General features: G+C 60.5%; 10 non-coding genes across 10 annotated transcripts; all 10 read right to left on the reverse strand.

Moving 5' to 3' along the window:
* Positions 1-405: 405 nt before the first annotated feature.
* On the reverse strand, positions 406-477 carry TRNAQ-CUG (transfer RNA glutamine (anticodon CUG)). The gene has a single exon. It is a non-coding gene; the product is annotated as a tRNA-Gln (tRNA).
* Positions 478-1,474: 997 nt separating this feature from the next.
* TRNAL-CAG (transfer RNA leucine (anticodon CAG)) lies at positions 1,475-1,557 on the reverse strand. The gene has a single exon. It is a non-coding gene; the product is annotated as a tRNA-Leu (tRNA).
* Positions 1,558-2,234: 677 nt separating this feature from the next.
* Positions 2,235-2,306, reverse strand: TRNAG-UCC (transfer RNA glycine (anticodon UCC)). The gene has a single exon. It is a non-coding gene; the product is annotated as a tRNA-Gly (tRNA).
* Positions 2,307-3,447: 1,141 nt separating this feature from the next.
* Positions 3,448-3,519, reverse strand: TRNAM-CAU (transfer RNA methionine (anticodon CAU)). Its single transcript has one exon. It is a non-coding gene; the product is annotated as a tRNA-Met (tRNA).
* A 708-nt stretch (positions 3,520-4,227) lies between these two features.
* TRNAS-AGA (transfer RNA serine (anticodon AGA)) lies at positions 4,228-4,309 on the reverse strand. Its single transcript has one exon. It is a non-coding gene; the product is annotated as a tRNA-Ser (tRNA).
* A 6,179-nt stretch (positions 4,310-10,488) lies between these two features.
* TRNAQ-CUG (transfer RNA glutamine (anticodon CUG)) lies at positions 10,489-10,560 on the reverse strand. The gene has a single exon. It is a non-coding gene; the product is annotated as a tRNA-Gln (tRNA).
* Positions 10,561-11,557: 997 nt separating this feature from the next.
* Positions 11,558-11,640, reverse strand: TRNAL-CAG (transfer RNA leucine (anticodon CAG)). The gene has a single exon. It is a non-coding gene; the product is annotated as a tRNA-Leu (tRNA).
* A 677-nt stretch (positions 11,641-12,317) lies between these two features.
* TRNAG-UCC (transfer RNA glycine (anticodon UCC)) lies at positions 12,318-12,389 on the reverse strand. The gene has a single exon. It is a non-coding gene; the product is annotated as a tRNA-Gly (tRNA).
* A 1,141-nt stretch (positions 12,390-13,530) lies between these two features.
* TRNAM-CAU (transfer RNA methionine (anticodon CAU)) lies at positions 13,531-13,602 on the reverse strand. Its single transcript has one exon. It is a non-coding gene; the product is annotated as a tRNA-Met (tRNA).
* Positions 13,603-14,310: 708 nt separating this feature from the next.
* TRNAS-AGA (transfer RNA serine (anticodon AGA)) lies at positions 14,311-14,392 on the reverse strand. Its single transcript has one exon. It is a non-coding gene; the product is annotated as a tRNA-Ser (tRNA).
* Positions 14,393-17,456: the final 3,064 nt, after the last annotated feature.

Here is a 17,456-nt window from a genome sequence, read left to right on the forward strand (position 1 = left end):
CTCCCGGAAGCAGAGCACCAAAAAGAAGCGAGTAGGCACGAGAAAGACAGCAAAGCCTCAGAGAAGCGGGGAGAGGCAGAAGCACTGGGCAGAGCTGGAAATGCAAGTCATGGCAGAAAGCGTGGCAGTCAAAGATGGGAAACGGTTGCCCAGGGAGGCTGTAGATTGTGCCCCTTTGGAGACGTCCAATACGCAACTAGAGAAAGCCGTCGAATATGCCGTGCAGCCGAGGTGCTCAGGAAAGCTGGAGAGCTGTGGCGGGCGCAGGGCAGGAGAGGGGTCTCTGCTGGGGGTGCCAGGGCTGGGAGCCCAGGAAAGGAAGGAAGGTGGGAGTGCATTGAAGAGTTGAGGCAAGAGGGAGGCAAGGGAAGAAGGTGTGAGCACGGCAGGGCAGCAAAAGGGCTGAGGTCCCACTGAGATTTGAACTCAGATCGCTGGATTCAGAGTCCAGAGTGCTCACCATTACACCATGGGACCTCCCAGACTCCTCTCTTCTTTCCCCTCCCCCAGCCCTGCCTCACCCAATGCCTCCTGGACCACTCTGGCACTCTCCCCAGCTCCCTGCCCATCCCCAGCTGCAGCCTTCCTACAGGGCGACGCAGACCTCTACACCCACGCCACCTTTTCACACAGCGGCGCAACACCGCGCCTCTCCTGGGCCTCAGACTTCCTCACTCCCCTCCTTCGAAAATCGCACACCCTGCTCCCGCACCCTCTCATGACATTGCCTCAGGATGGCTCTGCCCTCTCACGGGGCTGCAGAGAAATGACACACGGCCTCTAATGCCCCCGGTGCCCTCTGACACGGGGGACCTGACTCCTGCCTCACCCTCTTCCCCCTCACGCTGCCCGTCTTTGCTGGTGACGAACTGACAGTTCAGGGGAACTTTCCCCGTTGAAATCCTGCTGCGCAAGGCCACATCCTGGCTTGGCACCTATCGAATGTGCCACTGGGCGTCACAGAGGCAAGGAGGCACCTCAGGGGCTCTCCAGCTTCGGGAGCAGAGGGCAGAGGAGCTCCCCGATGACTAAGGAGAGGGAAAAGTTGCCTCGTCTCCAAAAAAGCGGAAGAAGCAAGGAAAGGTGGGGAAGCAAGGAAAGGCCTTGATGAAGTGGAGCAAGTTCAGCAGAGGGGGACTCTGGCCTTGTGAGGAGAGGCTGAGGGCGCAAGGCTTGCTTAGCTGAGAGAAGAAAAGGCTTTGTGGGGTCTAAGAGGAGCTTCCCGGGGCCTACAAGGAGGCAACTCGATGGCTGGAGGGGGAGAGGTGGTGGTCGGAAACGGAAGAGGCCAGGGCTCTCCGTCATGAGTGTGTTGTAGGCCTAGGGAGTTGGTGCCCATTTTTCCTTCATCAGGAGCTGGGACGTGCAGCAGGCTGAGCAGAGCCCCCAGAAGAGCCAGGAGGCTCCGCTTAAGAGAGGGGTGCGGGCCAAGAGAGAGAGAGGCCATAAAGGAGGCCACCCAAGGCGAGGGGGCTGTCAGGAGTGGGACTCGAACCCACGCCTCCCAGGGAGACTGCAACCTGAATGCAGCGCCTTCGACCGCTCGGCCATCCTGACCCTCTGCTGCTGCCGCCGCTGCCGGCCCTGCAGCGGCCAGAGCCGGCCCAGCTCAGCCAGCCCCCTCCTGCCCCCGCTGGGGGGACACCTGCCTCCTGCCCCAGCTCCCAACAAGGGCTGCTGACGGGACACCGCAGCTCCTCCACACACCTCACAACGCACGCCGTACCCACACCAGGGTACAAACTGCAGCCTGGTGCCCTCACACCTTACATTCCCCGGGCTGAAAAAGCACGGCTGCGTCAGCATCCTCCATCTAGCACGCAAGGAGCCAGGCTGCAAGGCACCTCAGCGGTCACTAGTGGTCCAAACGCCTGCTGAAAGCAGGGCCAGCCCCAAAGCTGGAGCAGGCGGCTGCGTGCCTGAGCCCCGTTGGAAGCCGAGCGTGACACCCAGGCGTAGGGAGTGCCAAAGCGCTCTGGGCACCTGCTCCAGGGCTTCGCCGCTGCCCAAGGAGCTCTGAATGGTGCAGAGCAGCCCCCCGAGGGGGCTGTGGGCAAGGTGGGCCTCGCTAAAGGCCAGGCGTGCGTCTGCTGGGCTAGGAGGTGCTCAGAGGGCTAGCCGTGCCCGCAGGCTGCAGGGGAGTGAAGGGCAACGAACACCGCGGGCAAAGCTGGGCTGTCGGGGAGCAGCAGAGGCAAGGCACTGGGGAGCCCGCTGGCTGAAGAAAAGGGCTCTGCGTTGGCCAGGAATCGAACCCGGGTCAACTGCTTGGAAGGCAGCTATGCTCACCACTATACCACCAACGCATCTGGCTGTGCCACTGCTGCCTCTGCTCCTGAGCCCCACAGCCTCCGCTCCCTCCTGCTCCTCCACTGACCAGCCCCACCTGCCTTCCCCTCCTACACAGCACACAACCACCTGCCTCCTCATCCTACGCTCCTCACCCTGCGCCCACTCCTCCTTACGCACCCCCGCACACGGGCACCACCTCAGCCTGCTCCTCTGCTTCTCTCCGCCTCACATCTTGGCCAGGCAAACTCCAGGTGCTGCCAGTGATGACGCTCCCCACCTGCGCTCAGACGCCTCCCACCCGTGCCTGGGCTCTGCAAGCCAACCTGCGCGCTATGTACGCACCTGCCGTGCTTTAAGCGCAGACAAGCTCCCACCCGGCTGCGCACTCCTTTCCCCACCCTCAGGGCGATGCAGAGCATGCAGAACAGGAGGACAAGCCTCATGGCTCAAGACAAACAGAAGCACCTGCCTCAGCAAAGACTGTTGCGGGCAAATGGGGCTTCGCTGGAGGAAAGAATAATTTGCCAACAGTGGAGGCAGATGGAACCGTCTGTGTGCGGCACGGGGCAGCCCCTTGCCTCTCCTCACAGAGGCCACCCTGCAGCACCCCCGCTTCCCTCCACTGCCAACAGCCAGCCCACACAGAGCCAATCCAGTGCCCGTTGGGAATCCCTGCGCGGCCCTGCTGCCGGCCTGACCTGCCAGTGGGCATGGCAGCAGAGAGACACGGGTGGAGAAAAAGCCCGCATGGCCAAGGTGACCCCACCGGTCTTTGCCAGACCAGCCCCAGCCTTGTCCTCCTGCCCACCTGCAGAGCCCCGGAGGGACCCGCTCACGGCTGAGAAGTTGCTCTTGAGCTGCGTGATGGGAAGGAGAAAGAGCTGTGTCCCCAGAAGAGGCACCACCTGGTCGGGGAGGTGTGTGCTGTGCTGTGCCCGCTGCTCCTCAGCCTGCGTCTGCCCTGCTGAGGGTGGCTTTGGGAGCGCTGGCTGCCGAGGAGACAAAGGAGGAAGGCGGCGTGAGGGCAGAGAGAGGGGTGTGAGGGAGCGGGAGAGCCGCTCTGGGCATGGGTGCCCAGAGAGGTAGAGCAGTGGCGGTTCAAAGTTGGTGGGAGAGGCAGCAAGCGTGAGGAGCAGGGGGAAAAGGAAATTGCCATAGCAGAGGATGGTTTCGATCCATCGACCTCTGGGTTATGGGCCCAGCACGCTTCCGCTGCACCACTCTGCTCCCTGTGGGGCCTTCTTTGGCACCTGCCACAGCCCTGAGGATGCTCCCGGACAGCACCAGCGCTCCTGCCTCCTTCCCTGCCTCTTCGCCCTGCCCTCGCCCGCGCGGGAAACTCTCTCCCTCCAAAGTTCACCTCTTTCGCGCCTGGCATGCCTACCTCAAGGGCCTTGCTTTGCCCTTCTCCCCGCACCTCCTGCCCCTCGCCCTGCAGGGGCACTTGCTCTTTCACCGCCCGACTCTGGGCCTCTGCAGGACACACAGCAAACCCCGCGACTGCATGACGGACACTCTTCAATGCTCCAAGACATCCCCAGAAGGCTCTGGGCAGCCTGAGCTGGGAGACCCTCTTCGGGAGGGCGAGGGACGAGGGACGAGGGGGCAGTGCTGAAGCCTCCCTTCTGGGGCTTGTGTTTCCTGCTTCCCCGTCCCATCCTCAAAAAGCAACAGCAGGACGGGGAGGGCTGGGATGTGGGCGCCGATGGGAGCGTGGCCCCAGCCTCTCTGCCGCAGGGCCCTCTTGCTCAGGGGAAAGTATTCCCCTGCAGATCAAGAGGTCCGTGGCTCAGCTCCAGGCGGTGGCTCAGCTCCAGGTGCCCTCTCCATTGCCCCTTCCCTTCTTCATTCCTACTGAGGATCTCCGGGGAGAGGAGCTGAGTGCCGTGGCTGCAGCGGGGTGAATTGCCAGCAGCCCAAAATGCAGCTGCGCCCCGTAGTTGGCAGGATTCGAACCTGCGCGGGGAAACCCCAATGGATTTCTAGTCCATCGCCTTCACCACTCGGCCACAACTACCTGCCCCAGCCCTCTCTGCCCTGCTCATCACGCGCCCTCTCCAAGGACACCCGCCTCCCTGACACTTTCAGCGACAGCCTGCGCTCCAAGCCATGCACTGACCATGGACGGCACCTGGCCACAGCCTTCCACAGGCCTTCAGGGACGCAACACCAGCACCTACGCCCCCACCTCCCAACCCCGCCTCCTCAGGCACCCATCTGAGAGAAACTCAGCACCAAGGCCACTTGCTCGGCCTTGCAGAGGTCTTGGCCAGATGAGGGGGCAGGAGAACAAAGCACCACCAGTCTCCAGCTGTGCTGCACAAAGGCTTTAATGAGAAGGAGCAAATGCAGTGGCACAGAACAGAGACCAAGAAAGACGGCCGCGAGGCGCGGCGGGGCAAAGAGAATGACACGCTTCCCAAGGACAAGCTCCACTCACAGCGCTTGCCTTTGCCCACTCTGCTCTGCCTGCTGGCAATCCCAGCCCAGCAAGAGCAGTCGCCAACTCCGGCAGCCTCTCCCCGTCAGCAGCAGATTGAGCAGAGCAGAAGAGAACGAGCCCTTTCTCAAGGAGCTCAGAGCAAAGCGGAGGCAGGGGAGGCACGGCGAGGCCTGCCGTGCAGCCAGGAGCAGCGGGCACAGGTCCCTCCTGCCTGGGGGGATGAGGACAGCCAGCCCATCTGCAAGCCGTGGCCACGCTCCTGCTGCAGAGTTCCCGTCGTCCTTCCCGCTCCAAGAGGGATGATGCGCCGGCTTCAGCAGTTGAGACTGCAGCGGGGAACGGGCAGACACAGCCCTGACCCCCCCAGACCAAGGGAGCCCCCAGAAGAGATGGGAACCCCCCCGGCGCTGAGGGAGCTCCCCACAGCAGCCGACAGAGAGGATCCCACGGCTGTGCTCTGGGGGAAAGAGGTGAGGATGGGGCCCGGCAGGGTCACCACCACCGGCGAGGCCTCGATGGCCACCGTCGAGTCAGCGCAGCGGGCCACGCAGGGCTCACTGCAGCTGCTGGCGAGCGGGGTTGGGCCAGAGGCTCCGCAGGGGCGAGGGAGACAGGGTCTGAAGCAAGACATCTCTCGGTGAGGGAGGCACAGCTGAAACACAGAGCAGAGAGCCAACACGGACCTCAGTTTCAGTCTGTCTTTCTGCTCCTCAGCTCTCTCCATGGACACCCTTTCTTTCAAAAACACACGCTGTGCCTTCATCTCCCACTGCCCTCCTCGTGCCCTCCGAGCTGCAGGGCACAGGAAGGCTGACCCGGTTTTGGATAGGACCCAGCACGCTGGGTTTCAATCAATTGGGACGGACTGATCATAGCCCGTCGCCAGAGCAAACTTTGCTGCACTGAAGGCGGCACTGGACGCACGTGGCCATTTGGCTGGGGACCATCTGCTAAAGGTGCAAGTTCTGGTGGGCAGAGCTCCCTGCAGCTGAGCCCCATTGATGCCCTTCTGCTTGGAAGAACCCCCTCTTCCCTGCTCTCCCCAGACACCTCCCACAACAGGGAAAGAGCCGACAGCCCTCAAACAGGTCTGTTGCAGGGCCAGCCTTCGGCAGCCCAAGCATCAGCTCGAGTAGCCACCACGACAGCAGCTCAGCCCACAGGGAGAGATGGAGCAGGCTCAGGCTTACCTCGTTCCTGGAGGACAGGGAGGCAAGAGAGGAGGATGTGGAGCCAGAAGCAGCGCAGGCTTTTATGCTGTGTCCCAGAGCCCTGGCGGGGTCACAAACATTCCTGGCTCCTGAAGCATCGAAACACCCAGCAGCTACCGCTGGCTGAAGCCTCCCTGGTGATTAAGCCCTTGCCTCTTTCTCCTGAAATGTTTTGCTCCCACGTCATAGCACCAAACGTCATAGAATCCTAGAATTGCCCAGGTTGGAAGGGATCTTTCAGATCAGGGAGTCCAACCATCAAGCTAACACTGACAAAACCCATCACTAAACCCAATTGCGAAGCTCTACGTTTAGCCGTCTTTAAATACCTCCAGGGATGACGATTCCACCACTTCCCTGGGCAGCCTGATCCAATGCTTGATAACCCATAACCCTCTCAGTGTAAAAATTTTCTAACCTCTCATCTAAACCTCCCCTAGCGCAACTTGAGGCGGTTTCCTCTTGTCCTGTCGCCTGTTACTTGGGAGAAGAAAGCAACCCCAGCTCTCTACAACCTCCTTTCAGGTAGCTGTAGAGAGCGGTCAGCTCTGGTATCCCTGGAACGCCTGAGACTAGGGCACTGTGTCCACTGAAGTCCACAGCACGATGACTCACGTCTGCCTGGAGCTCCGGGTTTTTCCCAACTCTTCCACATCACGATGACTCCCAGGCACTCTGGGAGACTGATGCCATGTCCCTTTGAAACTTGAAATGCATGGAATGGGCCACCCCATCCCTGACCCAGGTAAAAGTGCCGTGAGCTTTTGGCTGCCTCCCCCAGGCCTCACCTCAAAAGCAGGCCACCCAGGGCTTCGGCCTCTGGGCTGAACTCGCTGAGCAAAACAGGTCAATTTGGGGGTGGGTCTCTTCCAGGGAAGGACGCGGGTATCTCTTTGACCACAAAAGCAGGCCGTGGCAGAGCCTGATGAGCATAAGCAAGGTCCTCGTGGCCATCACTCTGGCCCACCGAGGACATCCTTCCAACCCACAATGGACTTTTCTTGCCGTTGAGCTTTGCCTCGTCCCTGGTTAATGAGTCTCTTCTCCCTTATGGCACTGTGCAGTCTTGATGTTCTGCCTGACTTTACCCAGAGTCTCCTGTGCGTCTAAGGTGACCCCCGGGGAGAAACGTCTCTCAGGATTAGCCCGAGTGCCTGCACTGAAAGCCCTTGAGAGCTGACCTGAGGTGTCCCTCATAGCTGAATTTGACCGTGACTGGTGGCCATGCTGACCACGAAGAGGGCAGTGACAAAAGCAACATGTATTACGGAAGCCCACTTAAACCCTCCTAGTACACTAGCCTGAGACCTCCGAGTTGGTTTTCCTTATGAAGCTGGGACAGGGATGCATCCCATGGTGCCACCGTTGGGTGGTATGGACAGCTGCAGCACAGGATTGGATAGAAGCACCAACTGATTCAGGAATGGTGCTAGAAAGTGTTTGAGGAAAGCAGCACTTTGGGAGGAATGAGGCTCTGAAGTGTGGTATCCCTGGCACGTCTGAGGCCGGGCCACCATGTCCAGTGAAGTTGACAGAAGGGTGACTCGAGTCGTCATGGAGCTCAGGGTTTTTCCCCAACTCTTCCACATCACGATGACTCCCAGGCGCTCTGGGAGACTGATGCCATGTCCCTTGGAAATTTGAAATGCATGGAACGGGCCACCTGATCTCTGACCCAGAAAAAAGAGCCGTGAGCTTTTGGCTCCCTGCCCTGAGGCTCTCCTCAAAAGCAGGACACCCAGGGCTTTGGCCTCTGGGATGAACTTGCTCAGCAAAACTGGCCAATTTGGGTGTGGGTCTACTTCAGGGAAGGATGAGGGCATCTCTTTGATCACCCTCCTACGCGTTCATGTGCTTCTTTCCAACAGATTCCCCACTTCCCAAGCTGAGCCCAGCCCCCTGCTTGGAAGAAGCCTGAGGGCCTGGTCAAGTCGTCAAGGGACAGGGCAATGGAGGTCCCATGGAGAAGTCACTTGAAAGAGACCTACCTGAGCCTCTGCTCTTCGTCGTTACGAACCTGCCCTTGTTCCCTGGGCTCATGGGCAGAAAAAAAGATGAGGAGGAGGCAGGAGCCCCTCCCTTAGGAGGACAGGCTTAGAGAGTTGGGGTTGTTGAGCCTAGAGAAGAGGAGGGTCCTGAGAGACCCTCCAGAAAGATGGGCACGGACTATTTATCAGGGAGTGTAGGGATTGGATGAGGGGTAATGCTTTTAAAACAAAAGAGGGTAGATGTAGAGTAGATACTGGGAAGAAATTCTTTCCTATGAGGGTGGTGAGACACCGGAACAAGTGGTCCAGAGACCTTGTGGATGCCCCATACCTGGAAGTGTTCAAGGACAGGTTGGATGGCACTTTGAGAAACCTGATCTCATGGAAGGTATCCCTACCCATGGCAAAGGGGTAGGAAGTAGATGATCATGAAGGTCCCTTCCAACCCAAAACCATTCAATGATTCATTCTTTGATTCTAGGTGCTATGAAGTGGGAGCAAAACATTTCAGGAGAAAGAGGCAAGGGCTTAATCACCAGGGAGGCTTCAGCCAGCGGTAGCTGCTGGGTGTTTCGATGCTTCAGGAGCCAGGAATGTTTGTGACCCCGCCAGGGCTCTGGGACACAGCATAAAAGCCTGCGCTGCTTCTGGCTCCACATCCTCCTCTCTTGCCTCCCTGTCCTCCAGGAACGAGGTAAGCATGAGCCTGCTCCATCTCTCCCTGTGGGCTGAGCTGCTGTCGTGGTGGCTACTCGAGCTGATGCTTGGGCTGCCGAAGGCTGGCCCTGCAACAGACCTGTTTGAGGGCTGTCGGCTCTTTCCCTGTTGTGGGAGGTGTCTGGGGAGAGCAGGGAAGAGGGGGTTCTTCCAAGCAGAAGGGCATCAATGGGGCTCAGCTGCAGGGAGCTCTGCCCACCAGAACTTGCACCTTTAGCAGATGGTCCCCAGCCAAATGGCCACGTGCGTCCAGTGCCGCCTTCAGTGCAGCAAAGTTTGCTCTGGCGACGGGCTATGATCAGTCCGTCCCAATTGATTGAAACCCAGCGTGCTGGGTCCTATCCAAAACCGGGTCAGCATTCCTGTGCCCTGCAGCTCGGAGGGCACGAGGAGGGCAGTGGGAGATGAAGGCACAGCGTGTGTTTTTGAAAGAAAGGGTGTCCATGGAGAGAGCTGAGGAGCAGAAAGACAGACTGATACTGAGGTCCGTGTTGGCTCTCTGCTCTGTGTTTCAGCTGTGCCTCCCTCACCGAGAGATGTCTTGCTTCAGACCCTGTCTCCCTCGCCCCTGCGGAGCCTCTGGCCCAACCCCGCTCGCCAGCAGCTGCAGTGAGCCCTGCGTGGCCCGCTGCGCTGACTCGACGGTGGCCATTGAGGCCTCGCCGGTGGTGGTGACCCTGCCGGGCCCCATCCTCACCTCTTTCCCCCAGAGCACAGCCGTGGGATCCTCTCTGTCGGCTGCTGTGGGGAGCTCCCTCAGCGCCGGGGGGGTTCCCATCTCTTCTGGGGGCTCCCTTGGTCTGGGGGGGTCAGGGCTGTGTCTGCCCGTTCCCCGCTGCAGTCTCAACTGCTGAAGCCGGCGCATCATCCCTCTCGGAGCGGGAAGGACGACGGGAACTCTGCAGCAGGAGCGTGGCCACGGCTTGCAGATGGGCTGGCTGTCCTCATCCCCCCAGGCAGGAAGGACCTGTGCCCGCTGCTCCTGGCTGCACGGCAGGCCTCGCCGTGCCTCCCCTGCCTCCGCTTTGCTCTGAGCTCCTTGAGAAAGGGCTCGTTCTCTTCTGCTCTGCTCAATCTGCTGCTGACGGGGAGAGGCTGCCGGAGTTGGCGACTGCTCTTGCTGGGCTGGGATTGCCAGCAGGCAGAGCAGAGTGGGCAAAGGCAAGCGCGGTGAGTGGAGCTTGTCCTTGGGAAGCGTGTCATTCTCTTTGCCCCTCCGCGCCTCGCGGCCGTCCTTCTTGGTCTCTGTTCTGTGCCACTGCATTTGCTCCTTCTCATTAAAGCCTTTGTGCAGCACAGCTGGAGACTGGTGGTGCTTTGTTCTCCTGCCCCCTCATCTGGCCAAGACCTCTGCAAGGCCGAGGGAGAAGCTGCTCTCCCCATGAGAGTGAGACTGTGCCCATGCGTGGGGCACTGCCAGTTGTGGGGGGTGCTCCCGGAAGCAGAGCACCAAAAAGAAGCGAGTAGGCACGAGAAAGACAGCAAAGCCTCAGAGAAGCGGGGAGAGGCAGAAGCACTGGGCAGAGCTGGAAATGCAAGTCATGGCAGAAAGCGTGGCAGTCAAAGATGGGAAACGGTTGCCCAGGGAGGCTGTAGATTGTGCCCCTTTGGAGACGTCCAATACGCAACTAGAGAAAGCCGTCGAATATGCCGTGCAGCCGAGGTGCTCAGGAAAGCTGGAGAGCTGTGGCGGGCGCAGGGCAGGAGAGGGGTCTCTGCTGGGGGTGCCAGGGCTGGGAGCCCAGGAAAGGAAGGAAGGTGGGAGTGCATTGAAGAGTTGAGGCAAGAGGGAGGCAAGGGAAGAAGGTGTGAGCACGGCAGGGCAGCAAAAGGGCTGAGGTCCCACTGAGATTTGAACTCAGATCGCTGGATTCAGAGTCCAGAGTGCTCACCATTACACCATGGGACCTCCCAGACTCCTCTCTTCTTTCCCCTCCCCCAGCCCTGCCTCACCCAATGCCTCCTGGACCACTCTGGCACTCTCCCCAGCTCCCTGCCCATCCCCAGCTGCAGCCTTCCTACAGGGCGACGCAGACCTCTACACCCACGCCACCTTTTCACACAGCGGCGCAACACCGCGCCTCTCCTGGGCCTCAGACTTCCTCACTCCCCTCCTTCGAAAATCGCACACCCTGCTCCCGCACCCTCTCATGACATTGCCTCAGGATGGCTCTGCCCTCTCACGGGGCTGCAGAGAAATGACACACGGCCTCTAATGCCCCCGGTGCCCTCTGACACGGGGGACCTGACTCCTGCCTCACCCTCTTCCCCCTCACGCTGCCCGTCTTTGCTGGTGACGAACTGACAGTTCAGGGGAACTTTCCCCGTTGAAATCCTGCTGCGCAAGGCCACATCCTGGCTTGGCACCTATCGAATGTGCCACTGGGCGTCACAGAGGCAAGGAGGCACCTCAGGGGCTCTCCAGCTTCGGGAGCAGAGGGCAGAGGAGCTCCCCGATGACTAAGGAGAGGGAAAAGTTGCCTCGTCTCCAAAAAAGCGGAAGAAGCAAGGAAAGGTGGGGAAGCAAGGAAAGGCCTTGATGAAGTGGAGCAAGTTCAGCAGAGGGGGACTCTGGCCTTGTGAGGAGAGGCTGAGGGCGCAAGGCTTGCTTAGCTGAGAGAAGAAAAGGCTTTGTGGGGTCTAAGAGGAGCTTCCCGGGGCCTACAAGGAGGCAACTCGATGGCTGGAGGGGGAGAGGTGGTGGTCGGAAACGGAAGAGGCCAGGGCTCTCCGTCATGAGTGTGTTGTAGGCCTAGGGAGTTGGTGCCCATTTTTCCTTCATCAGGAGCTGGGACGTGCAGCAGGCTGAGCAGAGCCCCCAGAAGAGCCAGGAGGCTCCGCTTAAGAGAGGGGTGCGGGCCAAGAGAGAGAGAGGCCATAAAGGAGGCCACCCAAGGCGAGGGGGCTGTCAGGAGTGGGACTCGAACCCACGCCTCCCAGGGAGACTGCAACCTGAATGCAGCGCCTTCGACCGCTCGGCCATCCTGACCCTCTGCTGCTGCCGCCGCTGCCGGCCCTGCAGCGGCCAGAGCCGGCCCAGCTCAGCCAGCCCCCTCCTGCCCCCGCTGGGGGGACACCTGCCTCCTGCCCCAGCTCCCAACAAGGGCTGCTGACGGGACACCGCAGCTCCTCCACACACCTCACAACGCACGCCGTACCCACACCAGGGTACAAACTGCAGCCTGGTGCCCTCACACCTTACATTCCCCGGGCTGAAAAAGCACGGCTGCGTCAGCATCCTCCATCTAGCACGCAAGGAGCCAGGCTGCAAGGCACCTCAGCGGTCACTAGTGGTCCAAACGCCTGCTGAAAGCAGGGCCAGCCCCAAAGCTGGAGGCAGGCGGCTGCGTGCCTGAGCCCCGTTGGAAGCGAGCGTGACACCCAGGCGTAGGGAGTGCCAAAGCGCTCTGGGCACCTGCTCCAGGGCTTCGCCGCTGCCCAAGGAGCTCTGAATGGTGCAGAGCAGCCCCCCGAGGGGGCTGTGGGCAAGGTGGGCCTCGCTAAAGGCCAGGCGTGCGTCTGCTGGCTAGGAGGTGCTCAGAGGGCTAGCCGTGCCCGCAGGCTGCAGGGGAGTGAAGGGCAACGAACACCGCGGGCAAAGCTGGGGCTGTCGGGGAGCAGCAGAGGCAAGGCACTGGGGAGCCCGCTGGCTGAAGAAAAGGGCTCTGCGTTGGCCAGGAATCGAACCCGGGTCAACTGCTTGGAAGGCAGCTATGCTCACCACTATACCACCAACACATCTGGCTGTGCCACTGCTGCCTCTGCTCCTGAGCCCCACAGCCTCCGCTCCCTCCTGCTCCTCCACTGACCAGCCCCACCTGCCTTCCCCTCCTACACAGCACACAACCACCTGCCTCCTCATCCTACGCTCCTCACCCTGCGCCCACTCCTCCTTACGCACCCCCGCACACGGGCACCACCTCAGCCTGCTCCTCTGCTTCTCTCCGCCTCACATCTTGGCCAGGCAAACTCCAGGTGCTGCCAGTGATGACGCTCCCCACCTGCGCTCAGACGCCTCCCACCCGTGCCTGGGCTCTGCAAGCCAACCTGCGCGCTATGTACGCACCTGCCGTGCTTTAAGCGCAGACAAGCTCCCACCCGGCTGCGCACTCCTTTCCCCACCCTCAGGGCGATGCAGAGCATGCAGAACAGGAGGACAAGCCTCATGGCTCAAGACAAACAGAAGCACCTGCCTCAGCAAAGACTGTTGCGGGCAAATGGGGCTTCGCTGGAGGAAAGAATAATTTGCCAACAGTGGAGGCAGATGGAACCGTCTGTGTGCGGCACGGGGCAGCCCCTTGCCTCTCCTCACAGAGGCCACCCTGCAGCACACCCGCTTCCCTCCACTGCCAACAGCCAGCCCACACAGAGCCAATCCAGTGCCCGTTGGGAATCCCTGCGCGGCCCTGCTGCCGGCCTGACCTGCCAGTGGGCATGGCAGCAGAGAGACACGGGTGGAGAAAAAGCCCGCATGGCCAAGGTGACCCCACCGGTCTTTGCCAGACCAGCCCCAGCCTTGTCCTCCTGCCCACCTGCAGAGCCCCGGAGGGACCCGCTCACGGCTGAGAAGTTGCTCTTGAGCTGCGTGATGGGAAGGAGAAAGAGCTGTGTCCCCAGAAGAGGCACCACCTGGTCGGGGAGGTGTGTGCTGTGCTGTGCCCGCTGCTCCTCAGCCTGCGTCTGCCCTGCTGAGGGTGGCTTTGGGAGCGCTGGCTGCCGAGGAGACAAAGGAGGAAGGCGGCGTGAGGGCAGAGAGAGGGGTGTGAGGGAGCGGGAGAGCCGCTCTGGGCATGGGTGCCCAGAGAGGTAGAGCAGTGGCGGTTCAAAGTTGGTGGGAGAGGCAGCAAGCGTGAGGAGCAGGGGGAAAAGGAAATTGCCATAGCAGAGGATGGTTTCGATCCATCGACCTCTGGGTTATGGGCCCAGCACGCTTCCGCTGCACCACTCTGCTCCCTGTGGGGCCTTCTTTGGCACCTGCCACAGCCCTGAGGATGCTCCCGGACAGCACCAGCGCTCCTGCCTCCTTCCCTGCCTCTTCGCCCTGCCCTCGCCCGCGCGGGAAACTCTCTCCCTCCAAAGTTCACCTCTTTCGCGCCTGGCATGCCTACCTCAAGGGCCTTGCTTTGCCCTTCTCCCCGCACCTCCTGCCCCTCGCCCTGCAGGGGCACTTGCTCTTTCACCGCCCGACTCTGGGCCTCTGCAGGACACACAGCAAACCCCGCGACTGCATGACGGACACTCTTCAATGCTCCAAGACATCCCCAGAAGGCTCTGGGCAGCCTGAGCTGGGAGACCCTCTTCGGGAGGGCGAGGGACGAGGGACGAGGGGGCAGTGCTGAAGCCTCCCTTCTGGGGCTTGTGTTTCCTGCTTCCCCGTCCCATCCTCAAAAAGCAACAGCAGGACGGGGAGGGCTGGGATGTGGGCGCCGATGGGAGCGTGGCCCCAGCCTCTCTGCCGCAGGGCCCTCTTGCTCAGGGGAAAGTATTCCCCTGCAGATCAAGAGGTCCGTGGCTCAGCTCCAGGCGGTGGCTCAGCTCCAGGTGCCCTCTCCATTGCCCCTTCCCTTCTTCATTCCTACTGAGGATCTCCGGGGAGAGGAGCTGAGTGCCGTGGCTGCAGCGGGGTGAATTGCCAGCAGCCCAAAATGCAGCTGCGCCCCGTAGTTGGCAGGATTCGAACCTGCGCGGGGAAACCCCAATGGATTTCTAGTCCATCGCCTTCACCACTCGGCCACAACTACCTGCCCCAGCCCTCTCTGCCCTGCTCATCACGCGCCCTCTCCAAGGACACCCGCCTCCCTGACACTTTCAGCGACAGCCTGCGCTCCAAGCCATGCACTGACCATGGACGGCACCTGGCCACAGCCTTCCACAGGCCTTCAGGGACGCAACACCAGCACCTACGCCCCCACCTCCCAACCCCGCCTCCTCAGGCACCCATCTGAGAGAAACTCAGCACCAAGGCCACTTGCTCGGCCTTGCAGAGGTCTTGGCCAGATGAGGGGGCAGGAGAACAAAGCACCACCAGTCTCCAGCTGTGCTGCACAAAGGCTTTAATGAGAAGGAGCAAATGCAGTGGCACAGAACAGAGACCAAGAAAGACGGCCGCGAGGCGCGGCGGGGCAAAGAGAATGACACGCTTCCCAAGGACAAGCTCCACTCACAGCGCTTGCCTTTGCCCACTCTGCTCTGCCTGCTGGCAATCCCAGCCCAGCAAGAGCAGTCGCCAACTCCGGCAGCCTCTCCCCGTCAGCAGCAGATTGAGCAGAGCAGAAGAGAACGAGCCCTTTCTCAAGGAGCTCAGAGCAAAGCGGAGGCAGGGGAGGCACGGCGAGGCCTGCCGTGCAGCCAGGAGCAGCGGGCACAGGTCCCTCCTGCCTGGGGGGATGAGGACAGCCAGCCCATCTGCAAGCCGTGGCCACGCTCCTGCTGCAGAGTTCCCGTCGTCCTTCCCGCTCCAAGAGGGATGATGCGCCGGCTTCAGCAGTTGAGACTGCAGCGGGGAACGGGCAGACACAGCCCTGACCCCCCCAGACCAAGGGAGCCCCCAGAAGAGATGGGAACCCCCCCGGCGCTGAGGGAGCTCCCCACAGCAGCCGACAGAGAGGATCCCACGGCTGTGCTCTGGGGGAAAGAGGTGAGGATGGGGCCCGGCAGGGTCACCACCACCGGCGAGGCCTCGATGGCCACCGTCGAGTCAGCGCAGCGGGCCACGCAGGGCTCACTGCAGCTGCTGGCGAGCGGGGTTGGGCCAGAGGCTCCACAGGGGCGAGGGAGACAGGGTCTGAAGCAAGACATCTCTCGGTGAGGGAGGCACAGCTGAAACACAGAGCAGAGAGCCAACACGGACCTCAGTTTCAGTCTGTCTTTCTGCTCCTCAGCTCTCTCCATGGACACCCTTTCTTTCAAAAACACACGCTGTGCCTTCATCTCCCACTGCCCTCCTCGTGCCCTCCGAGCTGCAGGGCACAGGAAGGCTGACCCGGTTTTGGATAGGACCCAGCACGCTGGGTTTCAATCAATTGGGACGGACTGATCATAGCCCGTCGCCAGAGCAAACTTTGCTGCACTGAAGGCGGCACTGGACGCACGTGGCCATTTGGCTGGGGACCATCTGCTAAAGGTGCAAGTTCTGGTGGGCAGAGCTCCCTGCAGCTGAGCCCCATTGATGCCCTTCTGCTTGGAAGAACCCCCTCTTCCCTGCTCTCCCCAGACACCTCCCACAACAGGGAAAGAGCCGACAGCCCTCAAACAGGTCTGTTGCAGGGCCAGCCTTCGGCAGCCCAAGCATCAGCTCGAGTAGCCACCACGACAGCAGCTCAGCCCACAGGGAGAGATGGAGCAGGCTCAGGCTTACCTCGTTCCTGGAGGACAGGGAGGCAAGAGAGGAGGATGTGGAGCCAGAAGCAGCGCAGGCTTTTATGCTGTGTCCCAGAGCCCTGGCGGGGTCACAAACATTCCTGGCTCCTGAAGCATCGAAACACCCAGCAGCTACCGCTGGCTGAAGCCTCCCTGGTGATTAAGCCCTTGCCTCTTTCTCCTGAAATGTTTTGCTCCCACGTCATAGCACCAAACGTCATAGAATCCTAGAATTGCCCAGGTTGGAAGGGATCTTTCAGATCAGGGAGTCCAACCATCAAGCTAATACTGACAAAACCCATCACTAAACCCAATTGCGAAGCTCTACGTTTAGCCGTCTTTAAATACCTCCAGGGATGACGATTCCACCACTTCCCTGGGCAGCCTGATCCAATGCTTGATAACCCATAACCCTCTCAGTGTAAAAATTTTCTAACCTCTCATCTAAACCTCCCCTAGCGCAACTTGAGGCGGTTTCCTCTTGTCCTGTCGCCTGTTACTTGGGAGAAGAAAGCAACCCCAGCTCTCTACAACCTCCTTTCAGGTAGCTGTAGAGAGCGGTCAGCTCTGGTATCCCTGGAACGCCTGAGACTAGGGCACTGTGTCCACTGAAGTCCACAGCACGATGACTCACGTCTGCCTGGAGCTCCGGGTTTTTCCCAACTCTTCCACATCACGATGACTCCCAGGCACTCTGGGAGACTGATGCCATGTCCCTTTGAAACTTGAAATGCATGGAATGGGCCACCCCATCCCTGACCCAGGTAAAAGTGCCGTGAGCTTTTGGCTGCCTCCCCCAGGCCTCACCTCAAAAGCAGGCCACCCAGGGCTTCGGCCTCTGGGCTGAACTCGCTGAGCAAAACAGGTCAATTTGGGGGTGGGTCTCTTCCAGGGAAGGACGCGGGTATCTCTTTGACCACAAAAGCAGGCCGTGGCAGAGCCTGATGAGCATAAGCAAGGTCCTCGTGGCCATCACTCTGGCCCACCGAGGACATCCTTCCAACCCACAATGGACTTTTCTTGCCGTTGAGCTTTGCCTCGTCCCTGGTTAATGAGTCTCTTCTCCCTTATGGCACTGTGCAGTCTTGATGTTCTGCCTGACTTTACCCAGAGTCTCCTGTGCGTCTAAGGTGACCCCCGGGGAGAAACGTCTCTCAGGATTAGCCCGAGTGCCTGCACTGAAAGCCCTTGAGAGCTGACCTGAGGTGTCCCTCATAGCTGAATTTGACCGTGACTGGTGGCCATGCTGACCACGAAGAGGGCAGTGACAAAAGCAACATGTATTACGGAAGCCCACTTAAACCCTCCTAGTACACTAGCCTGAGACCTCCGAGTTGGTTTTCCTTATGAAGCTGGGACAGGGATGCATCCCATGGTGCCACCGTTGGGTGGTATGGACAGCTGCAGCACAGGATTGGATAGAAGCACCAACTGATTCAGGAATGG

The sequence above is a fragment of the Rissa tridactyla genome, chromosome 9 (genome assembly GCF_028500815.1).
Source record: "Rissa tridactyla isolate bRisTri1 chromosome 9, bRisTri1.patW.cur.20221130, whole genome shotgun sequence".
NCBI lineage: Eukaryota > Metazoa > Chordata > Aves > Charadriiformes > Laridae > Rissa > Rissa tridactyla.